General features: G+C 41.8%; 1 protein-coding gene across 1 annotated transcript in view; it reads right to left on the bottom strand.

Annotated features, from left to right (window-relative positions):
* The window catches only part of ret (ret proto-oncogene receptor tyrosine kinase), a 104865-nt gene extending 83496 nt beyond the window's left edge, over nt 1-21369 (bottom strand). Inside the window, 1 exon segment of the mRNA XM_052041534.1 lies at nt 21285-21369. The gene's annotated coding sequence lies outside the window, so the exon portion shown is untranslated.
* Nucleotides 21370-21687: the final 318 nt, after the last annotated feature.

Below are 21687 nucleotides of genomic sequence, written 5' to 3'. Positions count from 1 at the left end.
TTCAGTAGTGTAAGCATATCCTTCGTTGTACATAGCACCATTGCCACCCATGTGGCCCACTGGGGTGATACACCCTTCCATTGTTGTGGGGGGGGGGGGGGGGGGGGGGGGGGGAGGCTCAGATCCTCAATGTCCAGTAGTGGAAGGACTCCAGACTGCAGTCTTTCCCCACAGAACCTCTGCGTTGGCTGCACCCAGCTTCAGTGCGTCCCTCAGCACATACTCCTGCAGCCTGGAATGTATCAGTTGGCAGCATTCCCTATGGGTATTTACAAGCTGGCTTTTTCTCCTACGTTTTTATGCTTCCCGCCCCCCCCCCTCACCCCACCTCCACCCCATCCTAATGGACCTCAGGGCACAGCACGGTTCCCTTCTGCCTTTTATCCTCTGGTCCATTAGTATTCCTCTGCTGATGATCCAACAGGGCTCCTCTCAGAGCTCTTCCATTTCCCACCATCTCAGCCACAATCACGCTTCCTTACACCCTTTACTCTGAAGAAGGCGTACGGCATGCGTGCCTTCACTAGTCAAGGCACTGAGATCAAGAGTCAGGAAGTTATGTTGCAGCTTTATAAAACTCTGGTTAGGCCACATCTGGAGTATTGTATTCAATTCTAGTTGCCCCATTATAGGAAGGATGTGGAGGCTTTGGAGTGGGTGCAGAAGTGGTTTACCAGGATGCTCCCTGGCATAGAGGGCATGTGCTATAAGGAGAGGTTGGACAAACCGACCCATCAAAACAACCACAGAAAAATCAATTAACTGGTCAGTTGACCCATTGCCATTTCTTGTGAATGAGCTGGCTGGTACCTTTGCCCATGCTGGTCAGATGGGCCTCAGTTGGATCATTCTCACCTCTGAATCACCAGTCTCATTCCAGGGACGTGAACTCAAAATCCAGATTGACTCCAACTTGGACAGCAGAGGTTTCGATTGGAAGAAATGCCAAACCGAGGTCCTTTCTTCTGTCTCACATCAAGTAGTTTCTAAATGTGCTGAGGGTTTCTCTCTCTAGCACTCCTTCAGAATTCCTGATCCATCACACTATTTTGAAGGAGAACCGAGATCCTCAGGCCCCTGTTCCCTCCAACGGCAACATCAAAACAGACCAATCACTGCCCTGCTATAGTTTGTTGAACCTTTCTATGCCACAGTACCAATATTACTCTAGTGACTGCATCTGCCAGGTACTCTATTGGTTGTAAAAACATTTGGAATTGTATGTAATTTTTTTTTCCCTTTGTCAGCAACTACAAAGGTAATTCATTGGTCAAAACATGCTCTGGGACATGCTGAGAATGTGAAAGCTCTTGCACAAATATAAGTTATTCCCATCTAATGTTGTATGGATTCCCAGTGATGTCAAGGACTAATGGTGCTGGAGCTCAATCATTTGTGTTGGTGCAGTCATACATTCTGTTGGCTAGCAGTCGATATCATTATGATATCTATCCTTCTGAAGCTTGATAACATGCACAGAAATCTAATAGGAGGTACCATTGAAAATAAAATTATAGAACATTGGCAACAGCAAAGGAGGCCATTCAGTCCATTGTGTCTGTGCAGGTCACATAAGAGCTGCCCAGCCTAATCCTGCTTTCCAGCACCAGGTCCATTGTCCTGCAGGTCTTCAAAGTCAAAGTCAAGTTTATTGTCACATGCACAAGTCCATGTGTGCACAGGTGCAATGAAAAACTTACTTGCAGCAGCATCACAGGCACATAGCATCATATCAGCGGCATTCACAGAAAAACATAAATTATACACAATGTTTACAAGAAGGAACACAATTAGAACAAAAAAACAAAGTCCATTTTAGTGCAAAGTGATCAAAGTGGTCACAGTGTTGCTAAACTGTAGTGATTAGGGTTTTGCCGGTTGGTTCAAGAACCGAATGGTTGAAGGGAAGTAGCTGTTCCTGAACCTGGTGGTGTGGGACTTCAGGCTTCTGTACCTCCAGCCCGATGGTAGCTGTGAAAAGATGGCATGGCCCAGATGGTGCAGATCTTTGATGATGGATGTTGCTTTCTTGAGGCAGCGCCTCAAGTAGATACTATCGATGGTGGGGAGGGACGTGCCTGTGATGTATTGGCCAGAGTCCACTACTCTCTGCAGCTTCATACATTCCTGCACATTCAAATTGGCATATCAAACCACGATGCAACCAGTCAGGATAATTTCAACAATATATCTGTTTGTTAGAGTGTTCAGTGATAATCCGAACCTCCTAAGAAAGTAAAGATGGTGACACGCTTTCCTTATGATTGCATCTCTGTGCTGGGCCCAGGACAGGTCATCAAGCCATTTCTAAATATGATGAGGGTTTCTCCCTCCATTGCCCTTTCAGGCAGTGAATTCCTGATCCTTACCATCTCTGAGTGGAAAAAAACTCTCCACATCCCTATACTAATCCATCAACCAGTTGCTTAAAATTTATGCCTCCAGGTATGTGACCCCCATCCTGCACTAATTATGTCCTTTCTGTTTACTTTACCGAGTTCCCAGAGAATCAGAATCAAGTTTATTATCACTGACTTGTATGTCGTGAAATCTGTTGTTTTGCCACAGCAGTACAGTGCAAGGACATAAAACTACTATAATAAATAAATAAATAAATAGATAGATAGTGCAAAATAAAATGGAATAACGAGGTAATGTTCATGGACCGCTCAGAAATCTGATGGCGGAGGGGAAGAAGCTGTTCATGAGATGTTGAGTGTGGGTCTTCAGACCCCTGTACCTCCTCCCCGATGGCAGTAATGAGAAGAGGGCATGTCCTGGATAATTTCATATACCTCAATTAAATCTCCCCTCAGCCTCCTCAGTTCCAAAGGAAACAATGCAATCTTTTCTCCTGGCTTCAATTTTCCAGTTCTGGCAACATCCTCATGAATCTCCTCTGCAACCTCTCCAGTGCAGCACACCCTGCACCTTTCCTGTAATGTTGTGGTCAGAATTGTACTCAGTACTCAAGCTGTAGACTCAACATTTATGGTGTGCACTTAAACCCAATACGTAGGAAAAGAATTGTACAACTGGAGGAGTTTGCAGCAAATGAGATGCAATAATTAAAGAAAACTTAAATATTTGATCTCCCCATGACAAGAAAGTTATTCACCCTTGAGAAGGGTTCAGGGAAAAGTGAGTTTAAAATAGAGTCCAAAATCAAAGATTCAAAAATAAACCGGCCCAACGTGGTTTAAAAATAAATCTAAACTCATAATTCTACATACTCAGAATAACTCAAGCCACACTATCTAAAAAGAAACCTTCATCTTTAAATAAAACTCTGTCAAACACTGCTTATAAATAACTTCAAAATGTCCAGGCGTCGGAAATAACCAATAGGTTAAAAGATTAAATGACAAGGTCAAAATTTAATTTGATTATGTGTCCCAGTGAACAGTTATTGCTCCACAGTGAAAATGGTCAGAAGAGACCTCTAAAGAAAGTGACATCAACATGAGTCATAATAAAATTCAAATCAAATGCGAAGGGTGGACACCTGTCATCTCACATGCAGCAACTTTGGTCCTTTGCATGTGATACGAGGTCATGGATTGAAGCCCCACTCCAGACACATAGTGTAGGATGGTATGTCAGTGCACTACAGACAGAGTGCTGCACTGTTGGAGCTTTCACTGTTCACCCAGGTCCTGTCCATCCTCTCAGATGGAAGTAATCGCTCCTTTGGCATTATCTAAACTTGGAATTCTCTAGGAGACCATATCAACTTTTATATTTCAAACAACTTCACTAATAATCATCCTGCATTACAAGAATGGCCAAACTGTGTTTCATTGGGAGTGTGTTTTGAGATTTCATGAAGTTGTAACTGATGCAATAAAAATGCATACTTTACATGCATCTGTACAGCATTCAAGGTGCACATTTCTGCTGTAGTCCACTCTCAGTTGTAAAGATAGGCCTGTGCTGATAGGACATTGCAAGTTCAAACCCACACAATATCCAGATCTGACTTGCACTTAGAACAGATCTCTCTCACATGATGTCAATTGGGACTTCTTATGACCCCAATTCAGTTTTCCAAATTTCATCATGAATGAGGAAGTATTGTTGAAGGATAGACATCTGGGTCAAGAGTACTTGAGTGACTTTAAACAATGGAACATTGTTAAGCCCTTGGGAAGACAACCGTTTCCCATAATTTGATGGACTTCCCACAGGGTGTGCTTCACAGCAAGTAGATGAAGAACTCATGGTTGATAATACTGATAACTCGGAACTATCAAGACAACTTTGTTTGGCCATTTAAGTTGAATCACCCTGAACTCAGGCTTTAGTACTGCCATCCTCAATAAGGCTGAATTCAAATAAGGTAAGCTGACTTGGTCTACATTCTTGAGAATTTAGAAGAAAGAGGTGTGATGGATAACAGTTGGATTTTGGATAATAGTTGAACAATATTCTTACTTCATAAAACTTCATTGACAACATGATGATGTTACTTTCCGAGGTAGAACTTCCCAGTATTTAAACTCTGCTGTCTTTGCATATTTGCCTTGTTTATATTCATTTACCCCTCAATCCAATTATCACCATGGATCAGTTATTAGCTGTCCCCCTCCAATCAATGTGAGGAAACCCAAACTAAACAAAAATATTAACTAGAATTATTATCACTCACTTTGTTTCAAAAGGCAGTAATCTAATTTGGGGATTGTAATGATGGCTATAGACATTACTAATTTCACTGATGTGGTTTAACTAAATCCTTTCAATCAGATTGCAGACTTCAAATCGATCCCTCCTATTGTTAATCCTCTTCCAAGATATTCTAAACCCCTCAGGTTGATCACGCTTGTGATTTTTGGACTTCAGTGTACTGTTCTGAACATGCCTTAATTGCTTAAATGGGAAAATACAAGGAAGTATGAATAGTCCATTTGGCCCTCACCAGTGCTCTTCCACTCAAGAAGATTGTGGTTTATCTCTTATCCTCATGCTTGTTTCCCATGCCAACTACATGATTGTTTAACATACAAAAATCTCTGTGTTGGATATACTCAGTGAGTGAGCCTCCACAGTCCTCTGAAGATTCACTACTTTCTGGGAAAAGAAATTTCTCCTCATTTGACCTGCAGATTGGCCGACCCCTTATTCTGAGATTATAACCCCTGGTTCCAGACACTCCATCCAGAAGAAACATTATCTCTGCATCCACTCAGTCAAGCCATCCAAGAGCTTTGTATGTTTCAAAGAAATCACATCTCATTCTTCTAAACTCTCAAGAATGTAAACCCAGTCATACCAATACCAATTCACAGGACAAGCGCTCCATCCTGGTAACCAATCTGGCGAATTCTTGTTGCAGTCCCCCTGTCATAAGTATATCCTTCCTTAGGTAGGGGAACCAAACCTGTACAAAATATTTTTAATGCTGTCTTGCCAGGGCTCTATATATTTGCAGTAAGGCATCTTTACACTTGAATCAAACCCTCATGAAATAACAACCAACCATTTGCATTCCTGTTTGCTTGCTGCACCTGTACATAAATACTCTATAATCCATTTACAGGGACAACCCAGATCCTTCTAAATAACAATTCCTCTAGTTTCTAACCATTTAAAAATATTCTGCTTTCTACACTTTAAACCAAAGAGGACAACCTCACATTTTTCCTCATTATATTCTTTTATAAAGGGTGCCAGCACTACTGGGACTCCATGTTTTCACAAGACAATCCTCTACCATTGTGAGATAACCTGAACGTGTAGTAGCTATCCATCAATCAAAGGTGTCAATGCAATTTTTGCAATGTATAATAATAGTATCACATTGACATTTAAAATACTGTGAAATGTTGTGTGAAGATTCCCAAAATAATAGAGATGAACTGAAAAATTAATCAGTTATAATTAGTGTATGACTCATGTTATCCCTTGCTACAAATTTGCATGGAATTTCACATTAACTACTGGGATAGGAACCCCAGTTTTCATGGTTTATTGTTAATGTTAATGCACTCGTACCAACTGATCTGTAGAGGAGGTTGCATTGTTACAATAGTGTTCTTTCATGTCTTTTAAAAACATGATATAATAGTTAGATTTATTGAATAATTCACAAGTATTAATTGTCATCATGAGCTTGACTGGTTTGGTCCATGCATTGCTTATATTTACAATGGTGGCTTCCCCTGTTTTTTCCACTAGGCTGATATCATGGCTCTCTGGCTGGTGAATCTGGAATGAGAAGCCATAATACTGAGATTAAAGGTTAGCCAATTTGCCTGAGATGGGGAAATATCACTTCAGTCTGATGATTGTGAATCTTTGGTGTTCTCTACACCAGAAGCTCAGTGGATCGGTATATTCAAAACATTGGAAGCTCCTGCCCTGAACTTGCATATCAAGCAAACCCCCCTGCAGGGCTTTCAATCCGAAACGGTGACAATTCCTTGCCTCCCACAGATGCTGCTCGACCCGCTGAGTTCTTCCAGCAGATTGTTTGTTGCTCCAGATTCCAGCATCTGCAGTGTCTTGTTTCTCCAAAGACTGAAAAAATCCAGTTAACTTAGCCAGGTGTCATTAACTAGTTATCAAACCTCAACATATAATTTTAACACATCCCTTTCCTGCAGTTATTTGTCCTTTCCATTTGAAAGAGGAGGAGAAAGGCAGATGGATAGATTTTTGCATACTAAGGGAATCCAGGTATACAGGGAAACAATTCTGGGGTACACACAATGGACAATATCACCCAGGATCTTGTTGGATGGGGTAGCAGGGTTGAGGGACCAAATGGCCTCCTCCTGCTTCTACTTATGCTCTTGGCTTGAATAATAGTTTGCAAATTGTGCTGCTGCTTTCAAAATCTATGATTGTCAAGAGATCTCAATTGATATTACTGAGCACACTTTATAAAATGGTCAAGATGGATTGGCACTTTACTTTAAAAATTGCATCTTGTCATTGTCTCTGTTTACTCAATCAGTTTTTTTGAACTGCAGTGACCATTCAAAAGCTTTGTAACATCTTTTGAAAGCAAGATGTTGGAAACATCAAGGAGATAAACTACCAGTTAATGTGTTATTGGTGGCATTGATTGTGGAGAGAACTCACCACTCTCTGAGTAATACCACAAAATCTTTCCTGACAATGCAAATCAACAAAAAGGACCAGGGTTTAATGTCTCATCCAAAGAACAGCACCTATGGTGATGGAAAATGTCCTTCGTAATGCAGTGCTGTGTTGGCCCAGCTATGGACACATGACTTTAATGGGATTAGAACTTTCAGTCATCTAACTCAATGAGGCCAATGCTTCCAACTAATTCAATCCAATGGTCCCATTGACAGCAGTCATTATGGGCAGAAAATTTAATATGTTTTCAATGACACACTCACCAATGTGTGCGAGAAGCTTCACTTCATTTTTTTTTTACGCACGGCACGGCGGCGGCATGGTAGCGTAGCGGTTAGAGCAGCAGTTAACGCGACGCTATTACAGAGCCAGCGATCAGGGTTTGATTCCTGTCACTTTCTGTAAGGAGTTTGTACGTTCTCCCGTGTCTGCGTGGGTTTCCTCCGGGTGCTCTAGTTTCCTCCCACGTTGCAAAGACGTACAGGTAACTCGTGCTTTTAGAATCGCTTTGAACAAGCATTGGTATACAAAACATTTTGTAATTTGTAAGCTTTGGACACACAGGAGAAAGCACAATCAAGAGTTTAGAACAAGGCCAAGCTCTCTCCATTCTCCCCACCAAATTATTTGAAATTAACCTCCTTAAACAACAGCTTATGAGCTGATACACGGTCAAACGGGGTTGGGCAGGAGTACAAAAAGGGTCAGAACCAATTGGTAAATGGTTTTATACCCAGACATTTTTTTTCCCAAAAATAGTTACATGGTGACATTTTGCTTTGTTCTTTTGGAGTCTTTAACTCATGTTATTCAGTGCTCAGAGTCTAATACTTTCTGATATTCCACAAAAACACGTAATAAATAGATTAACATATGAAGATTTGAATTTTTGGGGCTATTGTTTTGCAGTTTGGGGTGTTTTGCAGTTATTATCATTATGTGGGGAAAATGCAGTATTTTCAGTTACAAAAATCAAGTCAAATGTATCAAATTTCTGTTTCTATAATGAACTGCAGCTGTCTGCACATTGAGATGTCCATTGCCACCTGCATTTCTATTTCTGCTTCTGTGATGCCCAGTCACCTTACCAACTAGTGTATTTTATTAACCATCCAGAAACAAATGAGGTGGAGGTGGTTGAGAGCTTCAGTTCCTAAGCATAAGTATCACCGACAGTTTGCCCTAATCCAGCCACATAGACACTACAGCCAAAAAAGCACACCAATGCCCTCCTCAGAAGGCTAAGGAAATTTGGCATGACCCAGATGACACAATTTTTATAGGTGCATCATACAAATCATCCTATCCAGATGTATCACAGCTTGGTGTGGCAACTGCTCTGCCCAAGGCCACAAGAAATGGCAGAGAGTTGTGAACACAGCCCAGTCCATAACACAAACCAACCTCCCCTTCATTGACTCCGTCCACATTTACCACTGCCTCAGGAAATCAACTAACATAATTAAGGACCCCTCCCATTCCAGTCATTTTTCTCCCCTCGCCCATCAGGCAGAAGATACAAAAGTCTGAGAGCACAAACCACCAGACTCAAGGACAGCTTCCATCCCATGGTTACAAGACTCTTGAGCGCACCTCTCACATGCTAAAAGATGAACTCTTGACCCCTCAATCTACCTCGCTGTGGCTCTTGTGCTTTATTTGTCTCCCTGCACTGCACCTTCTCTGTAACTGCAACACCATATTCTGCATTCTGTTTTCTTTTTACTACCTCGATGTGATTATGTATGGCATGCAAAACAAAAACTCTTCAATATATCTCGGTACATGTGACAATAACAAAGCAATACCGGTACCAAACAAATTTAATTGTTCAGTTATCCTATGCATAGTATACACATTACATTCTTAAAGCAAAATGCACAAGGACCATTGAGAAGCATTTACAATAGGATCTTAAGGGGGAAAAAATAAAACCCTAATTTTCTAATCAGGAGCTGTTTATTTCATTAAAGCAAAAACCAAAGGCTGCAGTTCTTTGATTACATTCTTCAGAGCTCGCATGCATCAATTATTGAGACGTGCTCAGTGAGATGGTAGAAGGAAAGGTTGCAGCAGGATGGAAGGAAAGAGTATGCATTAAGTAGCACCTAATGATATCTTCTGGATCTTCAAGAAGAACTCCCTTGAAGAACTCTCCCATCACCAGTCAAGCATTAATCCCTATGGGCCTCCTCACTGACAATCTCAACTTGTGCCATATTAGACAGCCTTTGATAATAGGGAATTGGGTTGTGAGGGTCAAATTATATTCTCCTGGAGTGGATGGGCAGCCCATGCACCACTAGATTCAAGCAATTGCTGGAGGACAAAGGGCAATTTTATCACCAATATATGCAAGATGTTTTCTGTAAATGTGTCAAAAGGTTATCTAACTGAGCAACGGCTATCCATTCTTGGGAGTTTTAGTACATTTTCCAGCCCATTCAGAGGAATATTAATGCTGTATGTCACTTTCCTGTTCAGTTTATTCCCCTAACTAGTTCACAGGTGTGGTAATGTATCACAGACAGGAAACCTGTTGTGCATAGTGGAGTTAAATAGAAGAACTCCAGGAGATCTAGGGAAAAATTGTAGATCCATCTGCTCGTACAACAATTGATTTGATTTTTTTGTTAATTCAGGAACAAGTGGGGAGCGGTGGTGGGGTTGAGTAAGTGGGCAGTGGAAGAATTATTTCTTTAAACCAACACAAAAACTTGTACCTAGCCATGGGTTGCTTCCTGGTAAGGTCCTCACCCATGGAATGAAGGTAGGACTCCACTCCAAATTTTTGGAACCCTACTTAAGCTAGAACTCCAGTTCAGAATTGTAGTGCTGCAGGTGCCTTCGTTTCAATGGGAGGTCAAGTCTGTTGTTGCTTCTGGTTCTCATGTCAACCAATCAAAGAGCTGAGTTGTCTTGGTATCTGGGCAAATGCTCCTCCTTCACCAATAACACTGATTCACCCACTTCATTCTTCTTTGTGGGGTCTTGCTGGATGTGAAAAATTCCTTTATTTGCCTAGTTAACAATAGCCACTGCACTTTGAAGTAACTCATTGTATATTGTGAGGTGATTCGAGAAATTTGACATGGTGATGTGTAGATAAAAGACATTGTGCCTCTTTCGTATCCTTGTGATTTATTGCATTGTCATGTGGAGATAATTTACCATCTTATCCCACTGTTCTGAACATATCTTCCTGAGCAATATTAGATTTATTGGGAATAAATAAATAAAGGATATACCTTGGACCAATTCTATTATTTCCGTCTCAGGTGAGATAAAATGCAGATCAATGCAACAAAATGTTGCATTCCAATACCTTGCAATTATGTCAGTAAGTACTCTGAGCCCTTCAAAAAAATCAATAAATAGCAAAAAAAACATAAATCTGACAGGGACACTTGTACTAATTATATATTCTATGTGTATTGGGGAGGGGTGGAATCCATTTTACATTCTGTTCATGAGTAAGCCTACATAGCTCATCTCTGACTGTTGTTGCCGATGAATTATGAGGTCTGGCTCTTCTATATAATAAAGGTCACTACCTGCTATACTTCATAACTATTTACTATTACTTTTAATTCTGTTCACATTGGGTTACTGACTGGAGAATTTTTTGTAATAAACCAGACATTTTCTACCCATGGAGGGGCAGCTTTTCTCACCTAGAGACATGGGAGCAGTAACCAGATAATACAATGTCCACTGGTACAATTCCCAACGACAGAACTAAGACTGGAACTATTTCCTAACCCACTAAAACTATGGATGATTGACACACTTACATGTCAAACTCTAGAAACAATGCCCAATCTCAATGGCAGCATGATCACCACAACCATATGCAGGGGGTTTACAGCAGTTACAAGTACGGTAACGTGTGGCTAAATTACCAGTCTAATCTCCAGAGTTCTGGACCATAGGAGCAGAGATGCAGGCTCAAGTCCCACCACGATAGCTGGGGAATTTAAGGAAAAATAATTAACTACAAAAGCTTCTCTCTGTGAATGGAAACCGTGGAACTACTGCTTGCTATTAAAAACCCATCTGGTTCACTAATGTCCTTCAGAGAGAGGAACCTGCCATCCTTCCCTGGTTTGGACTCTGGGTTCAGACCCATCAATGTGGTGACTCAGTTCAGGAGAACATCCCGTATTCAAATTTAAATTGGACACACATTATACAGACATGTGTATCCTTGATAATAATTAATGGGGAAGGCTGTGCTCCTGCTTGTTCCTGTGCCCTCCCTTCATGGTTACAATAACGGGGCGGACACTGTATGCACTTCAGCTCCCAACCCTAACAAGCCTCACTTTACAGCTTCACCACTACATCTTATTAGCAGTGAACTGCAGAACTTTAAGGCACCAGAAGAGGCTATTTGACCCATGATGGTCATGCCAACAAAGTGTAGTCCTCCCTAATATCACTTCCCATTTCTTGGTCTGTGGCTCTTTCAGGTACAGCATGTCACATGATGACCTAGCACTTTTTTTAATGTGATGAGAGCTCTTGCCTCTCACCAGTCTTGCCATCAATGCCCAGATCCTGAAAATCAATAAAAATATTTAAATCTCTCCTCAGCCTCCGCTGTGCCAAAGAAAGCAATCCCAGTCAAGACAATCTCTCCTAACCATAATTCACCAGCACTGGCAACCTTTTGTCATGAGTCTCCTTTGTACCCACTCAAACGGTATCAGATCTTTAATCTTAGACCAATCCCATTTCATTCTCCCCACATTCCTATCAACTACCCGCAGACTCTGCCACTCACCTACGCACTAGGGGCGATTTACAGTGGCCAATCGACCTACTGACCAGAATGCCTTTGGGATGTGGAAGGAAACCCATGCAGTCACAGAGAGAATGTACAAACTCCACATAAACAGAACCAGAGGTCAGGATTGAACACAGGGTTTTACAATGGTCTTGTATCCTGTGTCTTAGAGAATCTCATATAGTTTCTTAAGGGACTTACCTACCTGTTTAATGATCTTTAATAATCTGTGGACATGCATAAAGTCAAAGATTCATACAACCTTTGACCCACCACATCCATGCTGACTATTATATACCTATTGATACTAATCTCATTTACCAGCAGTCGGCCCACAGCTTTCTATGCCTTGGCAATTCAATTGCTTGTCTAGGTATTTCTTAAATATTATAAGAATACCTACCTCCACCAGCCCCTCAGGTAGCCCATCCGGGTGAAAAGATTCTTCCTCATATCCCCTCTAAACCTCTTGCCCTTTACTTGGGAGGTTGTGTCTGACAAATCTCTTGGAGTTCTTCGAAGAGGTAACCAAGAGGGTAGATGGTGGTAGGGCAGTGGATGTTGTCTATTCAGACTTTAGTAAGGTCCCTCATGGCAAGCTAGTCTGGAAGGTTGGATCGCATGGGATCCAGGGGAGATAGCAGATTGGATTCATAATTGGCTCAGTGCTAGGGAGCAGAGGGTGATGGTCGAGGGTCGTTTCTCAGACTGGAGGCCTGTGTCTAGTGGTGCACCACAGGGGTCGGTGGTGGGACCTTTGTTGTTTGTAATTTATATAAACGATTTGGATGTAAATGTACAAGGCGTGGTTAGTAAGTTTGCGGATGATACAAAAATAGCTAGCCTTGTAGGCAGTGTAGGTCATGAAAAATTACAGGGGGATCTTGATCATCCAGGTGTGTGGGCTGACTGTCGTTCCTGTTGTTTTGCACTCATCATGTTGTTGTTGTTTTGTTTATTATTACCATATATGGCAGCACAGTAGTGTAGCGGTTAGCGTAACGCTATTTCAGCGCCAGCGACCCAGGTTCAATCCTGCCGCTGTCTGTAAGGAGTTTGTATGTTCTCCCCGTGTCTGCGTGGGTTTCCTCCAGGTGCTCGGGTTTCCTCCCACATTCCAAAGATGTACAGGTTAGGAAGTTGTGGGCATGCTATGTTGGCACTGGAAGAGTGGCGACACTTGCGGGCTGCCCCCAGCACATTCTCAGTAACACAAAAAGATGCATTTCACTGTGTGTTTCGATGTACATGTGACTAATAAATAAATATCTTATCTTATCTACTGTTTACTCTGCGAGCTTCACGTGAACAAGGAATTTCATTGCACAAGGAATTTCACTGACAATAAACTAATCTGATGTTAGCTGGAACTCCCTACCTAACAATAGTGTGGGAGCATCTTCACCATGCATACTGCAGCCGTTCAAGAAACCAGCTCACCACAGCCTTTTCAATTATGCTTAGTAATGGGAAATAAATGCAGGCTTTGTCAGTCAGGGTCACATCCCATAAATAAATAAAAAATATATCCCCGTACATTTTTGTTACACCTGAAGGTAAAGGAGTAGGGGACCTCCTGAAGTAACACCTGCCCTCCCTGAGCAGCAGCAAGGTATCCGCAGTACAGACTCCAGACCAGGTTTCAATGACATTCACACATGACTCAACTTTTATGCTCATGATTCAACTGATGGCTGAGATTAAATTATTATGTTGTAATTCATTTAGTCGGAGCTATTGTCTGCCATTTGCTATGCACTGTTGATATTAAGACTGACAATGAAGCAGAGAGGATGGCCGATTCTCTCTGCCTCACCTCCTCTGCAGGAACCTGGAGAACTGTGTGACCATCTTTAATTTCTGGACCTTTGAAATTGAGAGGAACAGAAATTGACTGATATGCCTAACAGTGGGAATACCCAGGACACAACAGCAGGAGCGAGGACTACCTTGTCCAAGGTCACAGGATGAATTCCTCACAGCATTATTACTTTAAACACACTGAAACAGAAGCAGGCCATTCAACCCCTCAGACTTGTTCCATAATCAGATTATGGCTGGCATGCACAACAAGCAGATCCGAATCCAGCCACATTCTTTGAGGAAAACAATAATACGGCTTCAAAGATTATCCCTCTCCTAATATTAAAGATTGGACAATGTGTCTCCACAATTAATTATGCAACAATAGCATTCACTATCTGACTACTCTTGTTATCTGACTACACAGGCAACGTTAAGTACAATGAAAATGTTTTTCTGTCTCTGACTCAATGCTGACCAACTCCCTCCTCATTGCCTCTGCCCACATTACTCACTAAAACACTATCCTTATCGATCAATGTTGACTGCAGAAGGGAATGGGTATGTTATTAGATAAATACATTTTTTTTTAAAGGGGTGTCTCGGGAACAGGGAGGGTGAAGGGTATAATGACAACAAGCCAAGCCGTGTCAGTCTTCATCATCACCTCCTCACATCGGGGCATCTGCCTGCATTAGTAGTCAGATTGGAAGAGGGGGAGGGGGAAGATAGATGGAGGAGTAGAGAAAAGAGAAATTTAAGTGGAACACTTGAGGAGAGGGGATCAGAGAGAAGTGAAAGGGGGTAAGACAGGGGGAAATATGCACAAACTAGAAAGGACCCACTATTTTCCACCATGTAAAGAGCCTTATTGGGGCACAGTGTTTATATCTGGCTATACGTAGTTAACAGCTGTGAATTAATTTTGTCACACTGATAACATATACAAACAACACACACAAAACGCTGGAGGAACTCAGCAGGTCAGGCAGCATCTATGGAGGGAAATAAACAGACGATGTTTCGGGTCGAGACGCTTCGTCGGGGCTGGAAAGGAAGAGGGCAGAAGCCAGAATAAGGTGGTCAGGGGAAGGCGAGAAGCACAGGCTGGCAGGTGATGGGTGAGTCCAGGTGAGAGGGGGGAGGTAGGTGGGTGGGGGAGGAGGGATGAAAGGGAGTGATGTAAGAAGCTGGGAGGTGATAGGTGGAAGAGGCAAAGGGCTGAAGAAGAAGGAATCCGATAGGAGAGGGCAGTGGACCATGGAATAAAGAGGAGGTGGGGAATAGATGGGCAGGTCATGAGGGTGGGGGGGGTGGGAAAGAGAAGGGGCGAGGGGGCCACAGGAATAAGGGAAGACAAAGAGGGGGTGGAGGAAACGTGGAGAGAAAAGGGGAGGGGTTACCAGAAGTTGGAGAAATCGACGTTGAGGCCGTCAGGTTGGAGACTACCAAGGCGGAATGTGAGGTGTTGTTCCTCCAACCTGAAACACCTCATATTCCCTCATTCCGTCGCCCCTCACCCCTTCTCTTTCCCCTCCCGCACCCTCATAATCTGCCCATCTATTCCCCACCTCCTTCCCTTTATTCCATGGTCTACTGTCCTCTCCCACCGGATTCCTTCTTGTGACTTGTGACACTTGGCACTTGTGACAATGCAGCAGCCACTCAGTACTGTAATGGAATGTCAGTCTAGATATCCGTGCTCAAGAGTCTGAAGTGGGATTAGAAAATCATAACTCCTGACAGAGCCAAGAGTGTTACCCACTGAGCCACAGCTGACGGAGACGACCACAGCAGAAACACAGCACAGAGCTGTGAGTGAAAGAGATTAGGCCAAGCTAACCCACAATGACTTTAGAGCAACTGAAGTTATTAAATAAAGTGTACATACAAAAATCCATTCAGTCATTTAGAAATTGATTGATTTACTGCAATTTTGAGATATGTGACCTTTATTTAAATTATAATGTTGTTTGCGACAAATGTACTCAACTCTTTTACATCCTGCCCACAAAGGCAGGAGAGGGTTCTGGAAATATTCAGCAGTGGATAAATTAAAATATTTTAACATTTCTCTTAAGACAGGACAAAGTGCGAAATTGTGAAGCATATTTAAGGGTTTGAGTTAATTATTAAAATATTTGCATTAATATAGCACCTCATCATGTTTGAGGGTTTCGTACACAACCATGAACTACCTCATTATTCCTTTTTTTTGCACTATTTATTTTGTAATTTATAGATTTTTGTGTCTTTGCACTGTACTGCTGCTGCAAAACTATATATTTTACATCATATATCAGTGATAATAAGTCTGATTCATTTCATTTGAAGTGCAATGGCTCTTGTCTTACATCAGATGATATTGGATCCCACAAACAACAACTAAAGTGAAGTGCCAGTTAACATATCAGAATGACAGGACCTGATGATATAGCAACCTGTGGATAAATTTTAGACTGCCTCTGTGGCTTTTCTATGAAACAACGAGGGCTTTTCTAGCCCTGAAGTGCTGATAATGTCCTGGTGGAACAGGTTTGATGGATTCTCAAAGAAGCATGTGTGTAGAATGATACAGCACAGAAGGGGGCTGTTCAGTCTGAAGTGCCTCTGTCTGTCAGCTTTCTGAAAGAGTGGTCTACTTTGAAAGTTCCTTGCTTGTTCCCTTCAATTTTTCTGCTTTATGTACTCATCTGATCCTCTTTTGAAATCTACTATTGAATCCACTTCCACTACCTTTCGATCCAGGGCACTCTAGATCACAACTTGCTGCTTCGTCATCTTCTGCCTCTTTAACAGAATTCTGGGCCATCTGGTAATTGACTCACCTGCAGTGATCCACACAATGCATGCTAACCAGAAAATAAGCAACAAACTATTTGCACTAAGGTTAAAGGGATTAGGGAGGCACAAGACCTAAAGTTTAGAAAGATATCTCTGTTGTTCTGCTTCTTGGTGTATTACCTCAGGGAGGGGGAAAAGTGCGGTTGGGTTAATCTCAGTGTAGGTGGACTAGGAGGGTCACCAGAAAGGTGAAGGTGTGTGCAGTAAAAGTATAATGAATGGACAACACCTCCTCCCCAAGGGATAATAATGGTAATATAATTCACAACTGTGCTTCCGTTTAAACAAAATAGTAACCATCATCACTATGAAGTCGGCATAAAACTAGATAGCACAAAGAGATTTTATTACAACTGGCGTGATAACAGTGGATCTGCCCTGATCAATCCCCAGTGCATCTCTTCAAAATGCACTGTGTGAGTAAACAACATGGGGTATGCTGGTATAGAGGTTAAGTTCCAGCATCCTGAGACATGAGTTCAATATCCCACCATGACACACAGCTGGGGAATTTAAATTCAAGTCATTAAAGAACTCGTGTCAGTAATGAGACCAGAAAACTTTCAGATTGTAGTAAAAGTCCATTTGATTCATGAATGTCCTTTTGGGAAGGGAATTTGCTATCCTTATACATTCTGGCCTCTAGTAATTCCAATCACAGCAAAGTGGTTGACTCTTAAAACCTTGGAGACAATTAGGGATGGACAATAAATGCTGGCATTACCAAAGACATCCACATCCTGTGGGAAAATGAAAACAAAAAGGTACAAAGTTTCATGGCTGAATGAAGTCATTGGCAGCTGCTTTTAAATGCCTGGCTCCTGCCTTGGGGACAGGTCAAGTTATCAAGATCAGAAATATCACCAGGAAATGAATGTTTTCTGCTTTGTTGATTTGAAACGTAGCCAGAAGGAAGATTGCAGATAGTTCAGCAGGACTGAATCTAAAGCTAGAAGTAGTGCTGTGTTCCTTACATACCTTTCTCAATAGAGAACAATCATTAGTTCGTAAATAAATCAACGCAAGGACAGTCTGGTAAGATCAGATCCTCAAGAGTAGTTCCAGACAAAGTAAACCAAGAAGGATCTATGAATAGCTAAAATTGCTTTATTATTACTTAGTTTTGCATGCCATCCGTACAGATCGTTTCATCACACCAGTGCATTGAGGTAGTAGATTTAAAAGAGTAGAATAATTATAATGAGTAGATCTGCAGAGAGCAGCTTGCAACGAGTCGCCACACTCCAGCTCCATCTTGCATCTTAACCATTGTAGGTGACATAGCCAAAGCAGATTTTTGAGGCATATTACCTCTTCTTGGCATGGAAGTAGGTATTTCTTAGTTAAAGCTAGAAGCAAGGCATCAGTGGTACAATGAGAGGCAATAGGATTTATCCAAAATAATTTCTTTCAGATCATTATTTTAAAACTAATGGAATAATTGAAGTTATAACAGTGAACACAATTCTAACGTACTTATCCAATCTTTCAGCAAAAAATGGAACCAATCATTTCATTTTGTTTGTGCCAGCTCTCTGAATCTCAACACTCCCCTCCTCTTTCCTCAGATTCCCGCATTTTGCCCCCCTCAAGTAGCTAACCAGCTCTCTTTTAATTATTCAATCTGCTTCCACTGCCTCTCAAATCATGTATAAACCAAGTGTGAAATATAACTCAGTTCATTTCATCTCTGCAAAGTGTTTTTTTAAAGACTGGAGATCTGAAAGCCTCTAAATCAATGCAAGTTTGTTCTCTTAAATCCATAATGGTTCATTTTTCTGCTGTGATGAAGGCCACAAAGCTATTAGGTTTTAAATAAACAAAGGTGAGGCCGTTAGTAGTTTAACTGCAGGTTGCAGGTGACTGTTAGGTTTAGACTCCAGTGCAGTGACTTGCTTTGTAAACCTCCTCTTTAAGGTTGTTACAGTTGGTGTCAGGTGCATGATAGGCGTGTGCTAGACACAAGACTTTTATCAGCATACAGACATGCATGGTGTTGCATTTAGAGCAGCTTTGTAAGAACATGTTTAAAGATGCAGCTGAGACATTCCTGTGCTCCTACACATTTTTACTGCCAGGGTGTTGCAGCCCACTCTTACCCATCTCCTTAATCAAAAAATGGAGTCTGGTCCAAGGCCAGCTTGGGCGGAGGGATGAAGGGGAAGAGGGGTCAGGGTGGCCTGGGCTATGTTGTGAGGTGGTACATTCCTTCCACTGCTCATCCAAAACTTTTAAGTGCTCCCAATGCATAGGTTTAAGGTTCTGCTATGGTGTCCTAATCAGATCATTGTGAGTTCAAGCTCACTACCTAAGCACACTGCTGGGGGACCGCTATACTGTTGGAGGTGTCATCCTTTGGATGAAAAATTGAACCGAGATCGACTTGTGCTGTTCACTGAATTGAAAGGGACTTTCCTCAGCCTCCTAGCCAGTATGCATCTTTCAGGCAATATCTCCAAACTAAAATTATCTGGTCATTTCTCTCTATGCAGGAGATTTCTGTGTATAAATTGACTTCTGCACTTCTTACTTTATAATAGAAGTTATATTTTAAAAAGCCTTCATTAAGTACATTAAAACAAAAGAAACAAGAGCAGGTGTAGGCCGGTGAGCCCTTCAAGCCTGCTCTGCCGTTCATCGTAATCCAGTCTTTGCCTAATGCTACTTTCCCATTGCTCCCATACCCCTGGACTCCTTGTAGTTTAAATGTCGGTCAATTTCCACCTTGAATATATTCAATGGCTCCACGCCCACAGCTCTCTGAGATAGTGAATTCCAAAGATTCTCCACTTTCTGAGTGAAGAGATTCCTTCTCCTCTTCATCGGAAATATGTGAACTCTTATTCTGAAACTATCTGCACCTTGTTCTAGATACCCCAACATTTTGTGGTTATACTCCATTTATATAATGATTTGCTTTTTTATCTTCCTTCCAAAATGGACAACCTCAGATCTTCCCATGTTGTACTCCATCTAATAAGTTCTCGGCCACTTGCATAACATCTCTTTCCCTTTGTATCCTCTGTTGGTCTTCCTCACGATTTGCTAACCCTTCTATTTTATACCATTGGCAAATTTAGCTACAGAACAGTTGGTGAAGCATTTTAGGACATTGGAGGTTATGAAAGGTGTTGTATAAGTCTAACTTTCTCCTTTCTGTTATAGGTGTCCATTGTGTGAAAGGAAGCCCCATTTAATGTGTGACTACTTATTATAAACATTTGCTTGAACATTTCTTTGAAATCTCTGTTTAAATAAATATTTTCCCGGTAGTAATTGGTTTATGGTGGTGGGAGACGATGGATGTCCTTGCTCCCCCATAACAATATTAACAAACAGACACAGAAAATTTCCCCTATTTCCGAGGAATAGTTGACTGCCCAAAAGGAAAACAGGAATCATATTTATATCAATGTACAACAGCAAAAATTTAAAAAGACTAGGTTGTGTGATGTTCAGCCAGATCAACAATTTGAAGTATATTCTCCAATAATTCCTGGTTAATTTATTTTCTATAAACGACGTAAATTATACCGACATATTCAACATACAACTGAACATGTAAGATCCACATTTCATATCCCTTCACGATGTGACAGGAAACATTCATCTGAAACAGCGAATCTTTAATACTACGGATCAATGAGGAGCAGCGGAAATCATATCATTGCAATACTGAAATACTCGGTTATTTCTGAAATAACATTCAACACCTGTCTAATTGCAAACGCATTACACACCAATCTCTAAAACAGGTTCTGGCACAATGTGAGTTTTCAAATGTCCAACTGCGCAACGGTGGGAATTCACTGAAAACAGGACAAATCGCCCTCAACATCCACAAAAAGTCAGAAACACCCGGGAAAAGAACTTCCACTGTTCAGACAGTACAGTCTACCCCAAGTATGGACCTTTCCTTCTTATTGGTGATGACTTTTGTACTTCCAACATATTCTACGTTTATTTCAGATCTCCACCATTGGCCGTTTCTGCCTCTGAATCTGATCCCCTTCCCGTGTTGACAGGCTAAGCTTCAGCTGATGGAACTCATCACCGTTAACCAACCGGCCTTTAACAATGGTCAGAACTGGATCATTACATTTCTCTGCCTGGTACATTTCAAAGCGATACGGTCAGGAGAATTCGGAATCTAAATCCACAGATTGTGCTGTCTGCGCTACTTTCATTTTAGACTTTTCGCCTCTCTTTTGTAGTTTCTGTCTTCTCCATCCACGAAAATTTCCTCTTTTTTAGCACCAACAGATAATTCAACAGCCGAATTCCCCTTCCCCGACCGCGCTCATAATAACAAGTTCAGACCATCTCGGTGACTGCAGCTGATGTTGGAGCGATACTCTCATCCTCAATGAAGGAGAGTTGGGGGAACCGGCAGCAGACGGCGAGTCCGCCAGCCAAGAGACGGACAGAACCAGCGACGGAGCTGAATGCGGTGTCTCCATCACCACGAACTGGCAACTTGATTATTTATTTTAGACGGGAAGGGAGCTTTACCTCCTGTTTGCGGAAGAGCCATGTCAGCGAAGGTTAAACAAAGTTTAATTTTGCAACCGCCTTACACATAAAACAAACTCCACACTAAACAAAAATCCTGCAAAGTTTCCATCCCGTGGTGAAATTCATCCCATGTCAGTTTCCCAAGGTGAAATTACACCGTTCAGTGCAATCTCTCTTGCAACTTTTCACCTTGCATGTATCACTATATTAAAAAAAACCCTCTTACCTTCGGTAAGAAATAAGGCGAATAACGTCCAGGACCTTATCAGTGGACACATCCTCCATGCACTTGGAGGTTGCCTCTCGCTGTTATTTTCCTCCGTTACCAGTTCCTCTGTGTCCAAGCTGAGGGTTTTTTTGTTAGTCTGAAAGGTTGCTTGTGGTATTTTTTCCTCCCGCCTCTCTCTCTCTCTCTCTCTCTCTCTCTCTCTCTCTCTCTCTCTCTCTCACACTGCCCCCATCCTGATCCTGGTTGGAGATGGTTATTTTCTGTTGTTGATCACGGCGCAAAGTTAATTGGAAATCAGACTCAGCTGCCTGGGAAATTCTCCAACAGGACTCCTGGGGACGCTGTGGGTCAGAACAAGACAAGGAAGGCGCTTGCTGGCTTTCCGTGGGGATGGGGAGTG

Source organism: Pristis pectinata, chromosome 30, assembly GCF_009764475.1.
Source record: "Pristis pectinata isolate sPriPec2 chromosome 30, sPriPec2.1.pri, whole genome shotgun sequence".
Lineage (NCBI taxonomy): Eukaryota > Metazoa > Chordata > Chondrichthyes > Rhinopristiformes > Pristidae > Pristis > Pristis pectinata.
The sequence above is the reverse complement of the archived record's forward strand: the minus strand, read 5'-3'. Positions and strand labels throughout refer to the sequence as shown.